This window comes from Diabrotica virgifera, chromosome 2, assembly GCF_917563875.1.
Source record: "Diabrotica virgifera virgifera chromosome 2, PGI_DIABVI_V3a".
In the NCBI taxonomy this organism is placed as follows: domain Eukaryota; kingdom Metazoa; phylum Arthropoda; class Insecta; order Coleoptera; family Chrysomelidae; genus Diabrotica; species Diabrotica virgifera.
Window position 1 is genome coordinate 110,213,853 of NC_065444.1, and position 12,730 is coordinate 110,226,582.

The window sequence follows — 12,730 nt, forward strand, 5'->3', positions numbered from 1 at the left end:
TTAAATCCTCATATGATTTAATATCTTTATTTAACAGGCTGAGTTTACTTTGAAACTCCATTACCCTATGTATGTACTCGATGGGATTCATACTAGTACTGATCATGTTCTGCGTGAAATGTCTCAATAAATTCCAACTTTGGAGCACATCTCCTGCGTCGAACGTCGTTCACGTTACGTTATTCACGGTAAAATGTCACGTTAAAGAGGTACACTGTTAGGATGGTTTAAAGATAAATAGTCTATGCCATTAGGGAATAGAGTGTAGCAGAGACCATTAGAGGCCATTAGAAACCATCAGGTCACGTTATTCTCGTCACGTTATTTACGTCGCGTGATTCACGTGACGTTATGCACATCACGTTCTGTTAGGCACTGTCACGTTCTGTTAGGCACTATACGGAAAAGAAGAAGAAGAATTGGCAATTAATATTGAACGTTGACAGAAGAAGAATTGACAGTTGCCATCTGTGTCGCCACCGCTTTCATTTGATATCCCATACGTCAAAATCGGATCATTAGCCAAGAAGATATGTTGTAATGCCGTTTTGGCAATGTCAATTAGTTACGTGTTGCAGCCGACAGGTGGCATGATAAGATGAAGAACTGTGATAGGATGTTTGATGGTCGTACTGTAAGAATGGTATACGTTCTTCTAGAGGGCTTGGGCATAGTTACATGTTGCAGCCGACAGGTGGCATGATAAGATGAAGAATTGACCACAGCGTAAGAATGGTATATGTTCTTATAGAGGGTTTGGACATAGTTACATGTTGCAGCCGACAGGTGGCAGGATAAGATGAAGAATTGACCACAGCGTAAGAATGGTATATGTTCTTATAGAGGGTTTGGACATAGTTACATGTTGCAGCCGACAGGTGGCAGGATAAGATGAAGAACTGTGATAGGATGTTTGATGGTTTGGTCATACTGTAAGACTGGTATACGTTCTTCTAGATGGTTTGGGCATAGTTACATGTTGCAGCCGACAGGTGGCATGATAAGATGAAGAACTGTGATAGGACTAATATATCACCGTTTTGGCAGTGTTGCCATGTTTCTCCTTCCCTTCGATGTCTGTTGCGCTAAAATTAATAGCAACGAAGATATAGTGTCGTTTTGGCATTGCTGACATCTTTGTTTTTATGTTAACATATTCAATATCCCCTCTTTTTCCCAACGAGACCATATTCACACGAATTGGACCAATAGACACGAAGATATGATATAGTGCCGTTTTGTCATTGCTGACATCTTTGTTTATATGGTAACATGCCTTCCTCTTTCCAACAATATATGATCAGTCAGGTCGGAGACATGCTCTAATGCTCTTTTGCTAATGTCTTTGTGATTGCTCCTCTTTCGTTTAATGTCTTACATGTAATAAACGAACCAATAACAACGCAGATGGCAGATAGGTGCTTCATGGATAAGTGTCTTATTTGGCTTTCTGACTACACCCTGTATATTTTGCGATAAACGAAATAAAGAGGAGGCCATCTTGGAAGGCGAGGGTTTGTGACGTAGGTGGGCCTGGCTGTGTTCCCATTGGTCGTTGGGCGGGACTAAGTTCTCATTGGTCGGTGATTGGGGCTAAGTTCTCATTGGTCGCTGGACTTTGATCTCATTGGTCCATGGGCGATGCTGTGGGTGGGCGAGGCTTCCTTCTCATTGGTCGGTGGGCAATCATTGGCCGGTGGGCAACCATTGGTCTGTGGGCGTGGCTTTGTGGTGGGCGTGGCTTTGTGGTGGGCGTGGCTTTGTGGTGGGCGTGGCTTGCGGTGGGCGTGGCTTTGTGGTGGGCGTGGCTTTGTGGTGGGCGTGGCGTGGGGCGTGGCAGATAAAATTTTTCCCACGCTGTCAAAATTTTCCCATGCCCAACCGACCCACACTCTGCTTGAGAGACAAAGTATTCGAAGTAATGAAATAACAATTAATATAAAATTTGTTATTTCATTATTTCCATTACTTTCTCTCTCATGCACCGACTATAATACTGCGCATAGACGCCATCGCCATCCCCCACTGGCACCTTTAGAATCTGTGCACTGTACGTCATTTGTAGAATATCATCAAAAAGACATACACTTTAAAAGTTTCGATATCAAGCGTTAGACCAAAATTAAATGGAAGAAGTATAATGTTGTTCTGAAGCTGAAGCTATTTTCTTGTGGCATTTTTGCAATTAACTAGTTTTCATGGAAAATAAGCCACAATTTTACTAAAAAGATGATTTTATTAACGTTTTGACGCCCAAATGCGGTGTCGTTGTCAAAATACTTGTTTTTTGTACTTGATGCATTCGTTGTTCATCTTTCTCTTTAGCTGCCCAAAATTTAGTTGCGAACATCGTAGGTGATATTATGGCGGTTTTATATAACTTTGCCTTCAGCTTCATTGGCACTTTCCTGTCATGCAACACACCACTCGCTTCCTTTCACGTTATCCTTCCAACCGTAATTCTACTGCATGAATCACCTCTATTTTCCCATTACTTTGTAATACCGATCCTGATACTTAAAACTACTACTTTTTACAATCATTTAACCACCCAATTGTAGTAACTACATCTTTAAATGAACGTTTCATATACTCTATTTTTGTTCTACTAAGTTTTAAACCATTTTGCTCAAGAGCTTGTCACCACTGGTCAAGTTTTTGTTCAAAGTCGCTTTCACTACTTCGCTATTATCTGACCCAAAACTAATCTAAGCACTGACCCTTAGTGCAATCCTACTTTCACATGAAATTTATCAATCTCTTGCACACTCATCCTAACACTAGTTCCTCTCTCATACATGTCTCTCACAATCTTTACATATTTACCAGGTACTCATTCACCACAGAATCTCTAAGGGAACTCTATCATATGCTTTCTCAAGATCAATGAATACCATATGGGCTTTTTTATCTTTATGCCTGTATTATGTCATCAACTGCCTTATAATGAAAAGTGCATCTGTTGTTAATCAGCCTTGAATAAAGATAATGTGATTATCGGATATTTAGGTTTCTTTACGTATCCGTGTATCAATTTCTTTCACCCATATTTTCTGGTGTGATTAAGTAGTTTTATGACCCTATAGTTTGTACATTGTTATAATCTTACAGGAAGTAAACATTAAAAAGTTTGTAAAAGTCTAAAAGTTTCTTCATATTGGGTGATTCAGGTCTCGATGGGAACATGACCAAACTATCTTAACCTATGCTCTCTCATTTTGGCATCAATTGGTGCTACCCCTAGACTTTTCCTAATATACTGATTTCTCATTTTATCTTATTTATCACTCCACTCAAACATTAAAGTATTCTTATTTCCGCGTTCGTTGATGCATTCGTTGTTCATCTTTCTCTTTAGCTGCCCAAAATTTAGTTGCGAACATCGTAGGTGATATTATGGCGGTTTTATATAACTTTGCCTTTAGCTTCATTGGCATTTTCCTGTCATTCAACACACCACTCGCTTCCTTTCACGTTATCCTTCCAACCCTAATTCTACTGCATGTATCTCCTCTAATTTCCCATTACTTTGTAATACCGATCCTGGTACTTAAAACTACTACTTTTCACAATCATTTAACCATCCAAAGGCATAATTTTATTTGTAGTAACTGCATCTTTAAATGAACGTTTCATATACTCCATTTTTGTTCTACTAAGTTTAAAACCATTTTGCTCAAGAGCTTGTCACCACTGGTCAAGTTTTTGCTCAAAGTCGCTTTTACTATTTCGCTATTATCTGACCCAAAACTAATCTAAGCACTGACCTTTAGTGCAATCATACTTTCACATGAAATTTATCAATCTCTCCCACATTCATCCTAACACTAGTTCCTCTCTCATACATGTCTCTCACAATCTTTACATATTTACCAGGTACTCCTCACCACAGAATCTCTCGGGGAACTCCATCATATGCTTTCTCAAGATCAATGAATACCATATGGGCTATTTTTTATCTTTATGCCTGTATTATTTCCTCAACTGCCTTATAATGAAAAGTGCATCTGTTGTTAATCAGCCTTGCATAAAGTTAATCTGATTATCGGATATTTCGGTTTCTTTACGTATTCGTCTATCAATTTCTTTCACCCATATTTTCTGGTGTGATTAAGTAGTTTTATGGCCCTATAGTTTGTACATTGTTATAATCTTACAGGAAGTAAACATTAAAAAGTTTGTAAAAGTCTTATGTAACGTTGTAAAAACATAAAAGAAATTTATAATTTTTTGCAGTTTAAAGTTAGAAACTATGAGTAGCAAGAAACAATTTTAATTTTTAGAAAAAACTTAGAGAAAACGATATTAAAAATATTAAGTACGCTTGTGCATTGTAAAGTTCGAGCAGCTGCATTTAATTCGATAACCTTATAACGTCTCGAGAAACAACCTCAAGAACTAAAATGAAAACAAAAGAGACTAGCTGTCGACGATTTGCACCAAGCTTCTCATCTCTTTTTAACTTTCTTTCATTGTTCTGCTCTTTGTTGCTTGCGGTATGAAAACTAGTCAAGCGCAATTCGGAAAATACCTACACGGTGAGTGCAAAAATTGAGTTAGGTTTGTCTCAAATATACAAGACGAAAGACGAAATCAATAAAAACGCACAAAAAATATCTTGGAAGAAGACATTGGTGGATTTAGTTTCTTTTACTTAGAGCGGGCAAAGAACTGGAGCGAAAATTAAATTATTTTTAAGAAGAAAAGAAACAGTTGATTTTTATTTAATAGAGGTAGCTAAACAGGAGTAAAAAAAAACGCTGTAAAACGAAATCAAGAGACGTCTTATATTTCAGTCCGTTCAGAGAGTGTCATAAACGCCCTTACATACATTTCGCTCTCATTAGAGTAGAGATGTTGAAAAAGTATCTATTCGTTACAAAGTACTCGTTACTTATGAATACCGAAAGTAACGATTACTATAGAGAGAGTCAAATCGTTATTTTCATTACTTTGATTACTCTGATTAGTTAGTTACTTCCTACCAATCGTATCAGAGCGATTAACGTCTATCGTATCTACTTTGATTACTCTGATTACTTTGTTACTTCGTACCAATCGTATCATAGCGAGTAACGACTATAGGGCTTTTCATTCACAGTCATTTGTTTCGATCTCCTGTCATATATTGTATAATCTCTGTATAATATTAATATACACGAATTTTACGACATATGACAGAAGCTCGAAACAAATGACTGTGAATGAAAAGCCCTATTGTATCTACTTTGATTACTCTGATTACTTCGTACCATTGTAATTGTATCAGAGCGAGTAACGACTATTGTATCTACAACCAGTACACTTGATTACTTTTTACCAATCGTATCCCAGCGAGTAACCGACGGGACCGGTTATCGAATATCGTTATCGGTATGAAGAGTTTTAAGAGTGTGAGAGCGAGGAAAAGGTAGAAGATGAAACAGAGGGAGGTATAATGGTATACGTAAAATATGTAATGTATGTCATTAACAAAGATTGAATGCGAGAACTGTATATATCTACGCCATTTGCCGATGTAGATTAGATAGTAGATCTTGTTATATCGGAATACCTATACAAAATACCTACCTACTGAGAAATACGATTCTTGATATGATTATCGGTACTCAAATACAAACGTAATCATAGTAATCAAAGTAACGAACACTGTAAATGATTACTTTATACAAAAGTAACGATTTGTAACGAATACTCAAAAGTAACTATAATCAACATCACTGCATTAGAGATCCTGCGAGGGTGTAGATATGTATGACTACCTCTAAAGGAACTGAAACAAATCCAACGTCTTAATATTGAATTACAACAAAATAACTTACATGGATGCCGTAGCAACATTTGCTTAAAACAATTCAAAGTTTTATTTCAGGAGAAATAAAACCTTTAATGAGACCAAGTTTCTGGTAACGCCTATTCGTGATATCTATTACTAGCAAACCAAGCGAATTATAAATAAAAGAAGACACGGGGAGGTCTAAAATTTGCACTTCACTACCTGGCCTATTCATCATGGCCAAATGGCTGGATTTGTTTCAGTTCGTTCAGAGGTACAGTCTCTGGCCATATTATGACCACCTATGAATTTTTACAAAAATCAACTATTTACTAGGTACATTTTGTTTAAAATATGATTTTTAAATTTAATTTTGTTATGTAATGTTAATGTTATACATTAACTATAATATATTTAATAATAAACAGCAATAAAACATTTAAAAATATTACATATTTATATTTTTTTAATAGTTTTTTGAACTCTTGACTTTAATCCCATGGAAAATGTTTGGGAGCTTTTAAAAAGAGAAATTTAAAATGAAAAGGTCACTAACAAAATTGATTTGATTGAAAAACTAATATATCATTGAAACCACAATGACAAATTGAAGAAATGTAATTTTAACTGCATTTAAAGTATGCCAAGACGGATACAACCGGTTATCAAAGTTAAAGGGAGCTCAACAAAATATTAAATAAAAATTAATATGTGATATTTTCAAATGTTTTATTGCTGTTAATTATTAGATATTGCTGTTTTATTATAAACAGCAATAAACAATTTTAAAATATCAGATATTTGTATTTTTTAATATGTTGTTGAGCCCCCTTTACCTTTGATTACTGCTAGTACCCGTCTTGGCATACTTTAAATGCCGTTAAATTCACTTTGCTCCAATTTGTCATTGTGGTTTCAATGATATATTAGTTCTTCAACCAAAACAATTTCGTTGGTGACCTTTTCAATGGAAATTTCTCTTTAAAAAAAAGCTCCCAAATATTTTCCAAATATATGTGATTACGGTCAGGAGTTCAACAAACTCCCGGGTCATTCTGGGTTGCTCTTGAATTCAGTTGTCAGTTGGCCATTGAACAGAACATAATTTGCAATTTATATAAATATGTAACATAACATAATCTTTTACATTTAAAGGGTTTTTACCCAACACATTTTGGTGGCTCAGGCATGCTATTTTTTGTAAGTATGGCTTCTTGTTTTTTTAAAACCTCTGTCAATTTTTTAACTTTTTCTCAATTAATTAAGTTATACTTAATTTTAGGGCTTTTAGAACAGTGACGATAGATTTCTTAATCCGAAAACGTTTTGTCTTGTAACCCTTATTTAGGGTATTTTAAAATTATCGTGGTTAAAATTTTTGACTTACCTCTTAAAAATCGGGTACTCTGGCTGTTCAAGTTTTTGTACCTGGTTATGATTTTCAAGGATGTTAACCACAGGTAGTGTGCACATAATATGTACATAAAAATATTTGGAAAAACATTATTTTATTCATAAATACTTAGAAAAAGATGGAGTTAGTTGATTTTCTTTGTCATTGAATGTACCGATTTAAGCACAGTAGATGACGAATTTGGAGATATACGGTTTTTCCTGTTAACATATTGATGTTTGTGGATTTAATGGTATTAAAATGTCAAAATTGAAAAAAATGGAGTTAGTGGATTTTCCCAGTACGCCCACGATATACCTTTTACAACAAATCTAGTATTTTTGTGATTTATGGTATACAGCCAGCTACAGGAAGTTTATTTTCCTCGTGGACTTTTTTTTAGCACTTAACCACTTTTGTATCCAAATAAAATAGCAACACATTCTGCTTCATAAATTTTTGACCTATATACATGTAGAAATTAAACAGAAGCAGATGTAAAGTATACCTTAAATTCTTAACTTAAGAGATATACAGCCGTGAATTCTCTAGATATTTATGCATCCATATATCTCAAAGGACCATTTCAGCGCTCCCCAGTATTTTCATTGAGCTAACCACGATATAAATGGTTGGAGTTGTATTCACCACTGGAGTTAATAAATTCAATAAATGTATGTTAACGTAAATATGCACATAAAATAATGAATTAAATTAACAATGCGCCTGTGCATGTTTGTTCCTTCCAATTCAATTATTCCAGGTATATTATACAATTGTGAAATTTTGCCTACAATTTTCGCTTAGTAAGGAGGAATATTTTCTAAATTTAAAATTTTTCGTACCACTGTCAGAAAGCATTTCAAAAGTAGAGGTAGCGACATGAAATAAACAAATCTCTAGAGTAGTTAGGCAGTAGTGATATTGGATTATAGTTACTTTCGAGTATTCGTTACAAATCGTTACTTTTGTATAAAGTAATCATTTAAAGTATCCGTTACTTTGATTACTTTGATGACTTTGATTACTTTTGTTACTTTACAGTAAATATTTTGTATTAGTATTAGTAGGACACTTTGATTACTATGATTACTCTTGTATTTGAGTATACCGGTAATCATATAGAGAATCGCATTTCTCAGTATTTCGTATAAGTATAAGATCCGATATAACGACCTTCACCGATCTATTTAATGGATAGAAATTAAATGATATGTAACTGTTCTGTCATTGCTGCTCCACAATATCAGTAATCTCGAGTAATCTGTTGAGTTTTATACACTTTAAAATGTAATAACGCAAGTCGCTAATCCCGAATGCCTAATCCTAAATAGTTGCAAGTCTCTATGTACCTACTATATTTAAAAATATATTTATTCCTGTGTTTTTAGTGTTAAATGCCATGGTCTAATAAAAAAAATGCCATACCTACATGTAAAATTAAAGTTGATGATCATAGTCAAGAAATATTATCATTTATGGGGTTATGTGATAGCTCATTTGAAAGGTACCGTAAAATGGGGTTACTTTGACCACTGGGGTGAATTTGACCGAAAACATAGAAAAATATCTATTGTGATATACTTCAGCCACCCTTTATAATTTTTAAAATTATTTTTAACGATTCAAATTTATAAATATCTAAGAATTCATTTTTAATTAAAAAAAAAGAATTAATATTCCAAGGGTTGTTAAATCCACCGATATAACGAATTAAGAAAAAATGGTTTAAAAAACGGTCAAATTAACACCACTTACAAGAAAAATAATTTTACAGGTAAAATGCGGTCAACTTCCCCCTAGATGGGGTGAACTTGACCAAAGGCATTTTTTATTTTTTTTTTCTAAGTCATGATTATTTTTTTGTAATTATAATCTAAGCTACTGAAAGTAGACGCTTAAACCCATAACATATTTGTATATAGAAAAATGTAGCAAAATTTAAAATGATTTTTATAGAATTAAAGTACAAAATCGGTCAAAGTCACCCCATTTTACGGTAATTCAATTCTCTATTCAGCAATATAAACAATAACGTAATTATTTATACAGGGTGCCCAAAAAAAGTTTTTGAATTAAACTAATTGAGACAAAAAGAAGAATGTATGTGATTTATTTAATGCAAAATACATTTCACTGCTGTCATAAAAACAGGAAAAAATGTTAATTTGAAAAATAAACATTGCTTTTTGCTTAAATTAAATGTTCAAACTGCTAAGAGGCAGGTGGGTGCAGCTTTAATATTGAATTTAAGCGAAAAACAATATTTATTTATCAAGTAAACATGTTTTCCTGTTTTCGGACAACAGTAAAATGTATTTTGCGTTAAATAAATCACATACATTCTTCTTTTTGTCTCAATAATTTAATTTAAAAAGATTTTTTTGGGCACCCCGAATAAATAATTAGGTTATTATTTATATTGCTGAATAGAGAATTAAATTACCTTTCAAATGAGCTATCACATAACCCCTACTCTCATTTAAAAAAATCATCGATTACGTTATCACGCCCAGACGGATGACGTCAGTAGTATTATATATATGCCAAAATGTCCTAATTTAAACATAAAATCGACCTATCTGAGGATTTCTCTTCAAATTTGCTCATTCTCGAGATAATGAATTTATGCAAACTCAAACGTCCTCACTGCATAATAGTGGAAAGAATGGTAAAAATACCCTGACACAACTTTTCTGGGTGCACTTTTCTGAGTCTAAATCAAAACTGATAACACTAGACACATGGCAGCAGACTGGATTGAATATCATGACTTATAGTTGTATGTTTCTGATTTATCCAACACTTCTGCAGGAGGGAAGTGCCCTTCTGTACAAAAAATTATGTATGATACTTCAGACTATTCTGAACACTGAACAACATACCAATAGAATGGAGGATTATATGGTTGCTTTTATACCCAAAGTCTAGAAAAACAACTTAATATGCATATTAGAGATGAAGTATTGTGGAAAGTCCGATGCATCGCGGACAGCATGCGTATCAAGAAGGTATCTCTACAGAAACGGCACTACACTATCTCGTACAGATGGTGGGTATGTTCTGGAAAACCAAGAGATTTTGTTGAGTGCATTTCTTGACATAGAGGGAGCTTTAGAAAACACCACGTACTCGCGTATGTGGAACACTACGAAGCAATCCAACGGTGATTCATCTAAAAGGAATAGACGAAACAAGGTGCAAATCGTCAGACTGCCCACTGAGGAGCCGTGTGATACTGCCGTATGAACGCAATAGGGGGAGCTTTATTATATCCTCTCTTGTGGATTTGGTCATGGACGATAGCTAGACTTAGCAACAACAGGCATCATGTCGCGGGAAATGCGGATGACCTCTTCATCTTAGTCCACAATAATATATATTTACTGGTACAGTCAGATATACAATGCAACAGATATAATGACTGTAGTTACAGAATGGACTTCGAATGTAAGGCTTAACATAAGCCCCCAGAAGTCCATCCAAAATCATGAAATTTAGCAAAACAAAGAATTTAGAGAGATTGAATCCTCAATTCCTTAATAGTTCACATCTAAATCTGGTAACTAAGATATATTGGGTTAATATTAGAGTATACGTAATCAGCATATAGGACGAATAGTCAAGAAACCAGTAATTACGTTAATGGTAGGTAATGTTAGTTAATAGACGTTACTTGTCTCAGTTCAGTACTGTGCAGCTATGGAAACCCTATTAGACCTTTCTTCTTTATACATATTTATAAGGGAAGAGGCGAGAATATCGTTTACAGGCAACATAAAGGAGAGATGAAGAAATATTAACATAATAAATGAAGTCAGGAATATTGAGTGGATGATGAATTACCTGGTACACAGACTGATTTAAAACTGCAGAACAATGGGTGCATCCGGTGGGGTGTGGTGGAATCTGGTGCAGGAGTATTCCTGATGGAGTCTGATGAATCTGGTGGCCTTGCCAGATGAGCAGTAGCTACCAAAGTAATAGCTATCAAAACCTCTTTGATACTATTCCACACAATGTTCAGCAGAAACATTTTATGGGCTAGCTTGATTTCTATTGATTTCCGTTACTAAATTTTCTTTTTTATTTATTAACTGGTTCTCTCCACTTCTTGTTTTTTCTAGATCAAGCCACACACTTCTTGTCTCTGGCACCTGGTCAAGACACTTGAACCAAATACAGTCCTTTTATTGAACCTTAAAGTCTTGTGCTCTAGGTACATAAAAGCCATCAACTTTTTTATTTAAAAATTTTCGGTATATCTTATTTTTATCTTTCATTTAAATTAATTAAATATCTCTCTTAGTTTACATTTACTGCATTATTATATCGTATCCAATTTTTGTTTTTAGTGTAACATCCATGAACAACAAATAATATTTTATTTTATAATAAAACACATTTTTAATTTACAATAGATTTCCATCATGTTGAATAACACAATGAGTTTCCTCCCTCACTATAGAAATATATAAATTTAAATTCAAAAGTTCGATCCTGCTATCGTCAGTACAATAAAAGGTTATTTATTATTTGTGAAATATTAACAAAATATTCAACTGTACACAATTGCCCGAAAATTTGATCACTTTTCAAAACCCGACTAGTTACAAATTTATTGTATTTAGGCTCGCGTTTATATATGTGCCCCTAGAGGTCTGTATAAATCCATTGTATTGATTTAGTATCAAGTTTCATTCAGAATTTAAAATTAATTAATAGTCTGTAGTTGTTAAAGCGTGCACAGAAACAAAATTGATCTTTGATTATCTAACTAAACTAAATTAAAAAGAATAGTCGAAGTTTCAGAAGGTTGAATGCACTGTCTTTATTACTGGATTTTTTTATTATTGGATATAAATTAAATCCGACAGAATATAAGCGAAAGGTAAAATGTTGGTTTTATTAGATATACGTATTGCTATAAAGTGACCATGTTTAATTTTTTTATTCATATTTTTTACCTTATTACCAACGTATAGAGAACTATAAGTCCCCGTTCTCATGACAGGCGTTTAACGAGCGTGTTGATAACGCGCGATACATACATTTTACTTGAGACCGTTCACATGCCAACGCGTGTTTTAATGATCTAAAACGCGCGTTAGCATGTGAACGGTCTCAAGTAAAATGTATGTAGTTGTAATCGCTCGTTACCAAAACTCGCGTTAAGTGCTTTTTGCTTGTCGAGGCCTTAGAGAAGCAGCAGATAATTATATCGGATAAAAGATGAAAACAAAACAAAAGGTTAGATTAAAGATACGAAAGAGCCCTAAAAGAAACAAAAAAAAAAGAATGAATTAGCTATCGGGCCCATTAAGTTAAAAACGTACACAATATAGCAACTAGACACACAGTAAGACCAAAAAGAAACAATATCTACAACGACAACTTGAAAATGAAGAAGAACATACCTATACACAATCTAACATTCTATAAAACATTCTATGAAGTATCACAACATAAGATAGGCTCTTACATACGGACATCCAATTTCATAAGATATAAAAATAGAGAAATACTCACCGTTGAAAAAAAAAATAATACATAATCGAAAA

The 12,730-nt window shown here is 34.0% G+C and overlaps 1 long non-coding RNA gene across 1 annotated transcript; it reads left to right on the plus strand.

Annotated features, from left to right (window-relative positions):
* The first annotated feature begins 309 nt into the window (after positions 1 to 309).
* Positions 310 to 1,909, plus strand: LOC126879584 (uncharacterized). Its single transcript, XR_007696134.1, has 2 exons — positions 310 to 786; positions 879 to 1,909. It is a non-coding gene; the product is annotated as an uncharacterized LOC126879584 (long non-coding RNA).
* Positions 1,910 to 12,730: the final 10,821 nt, after the last annotated feature.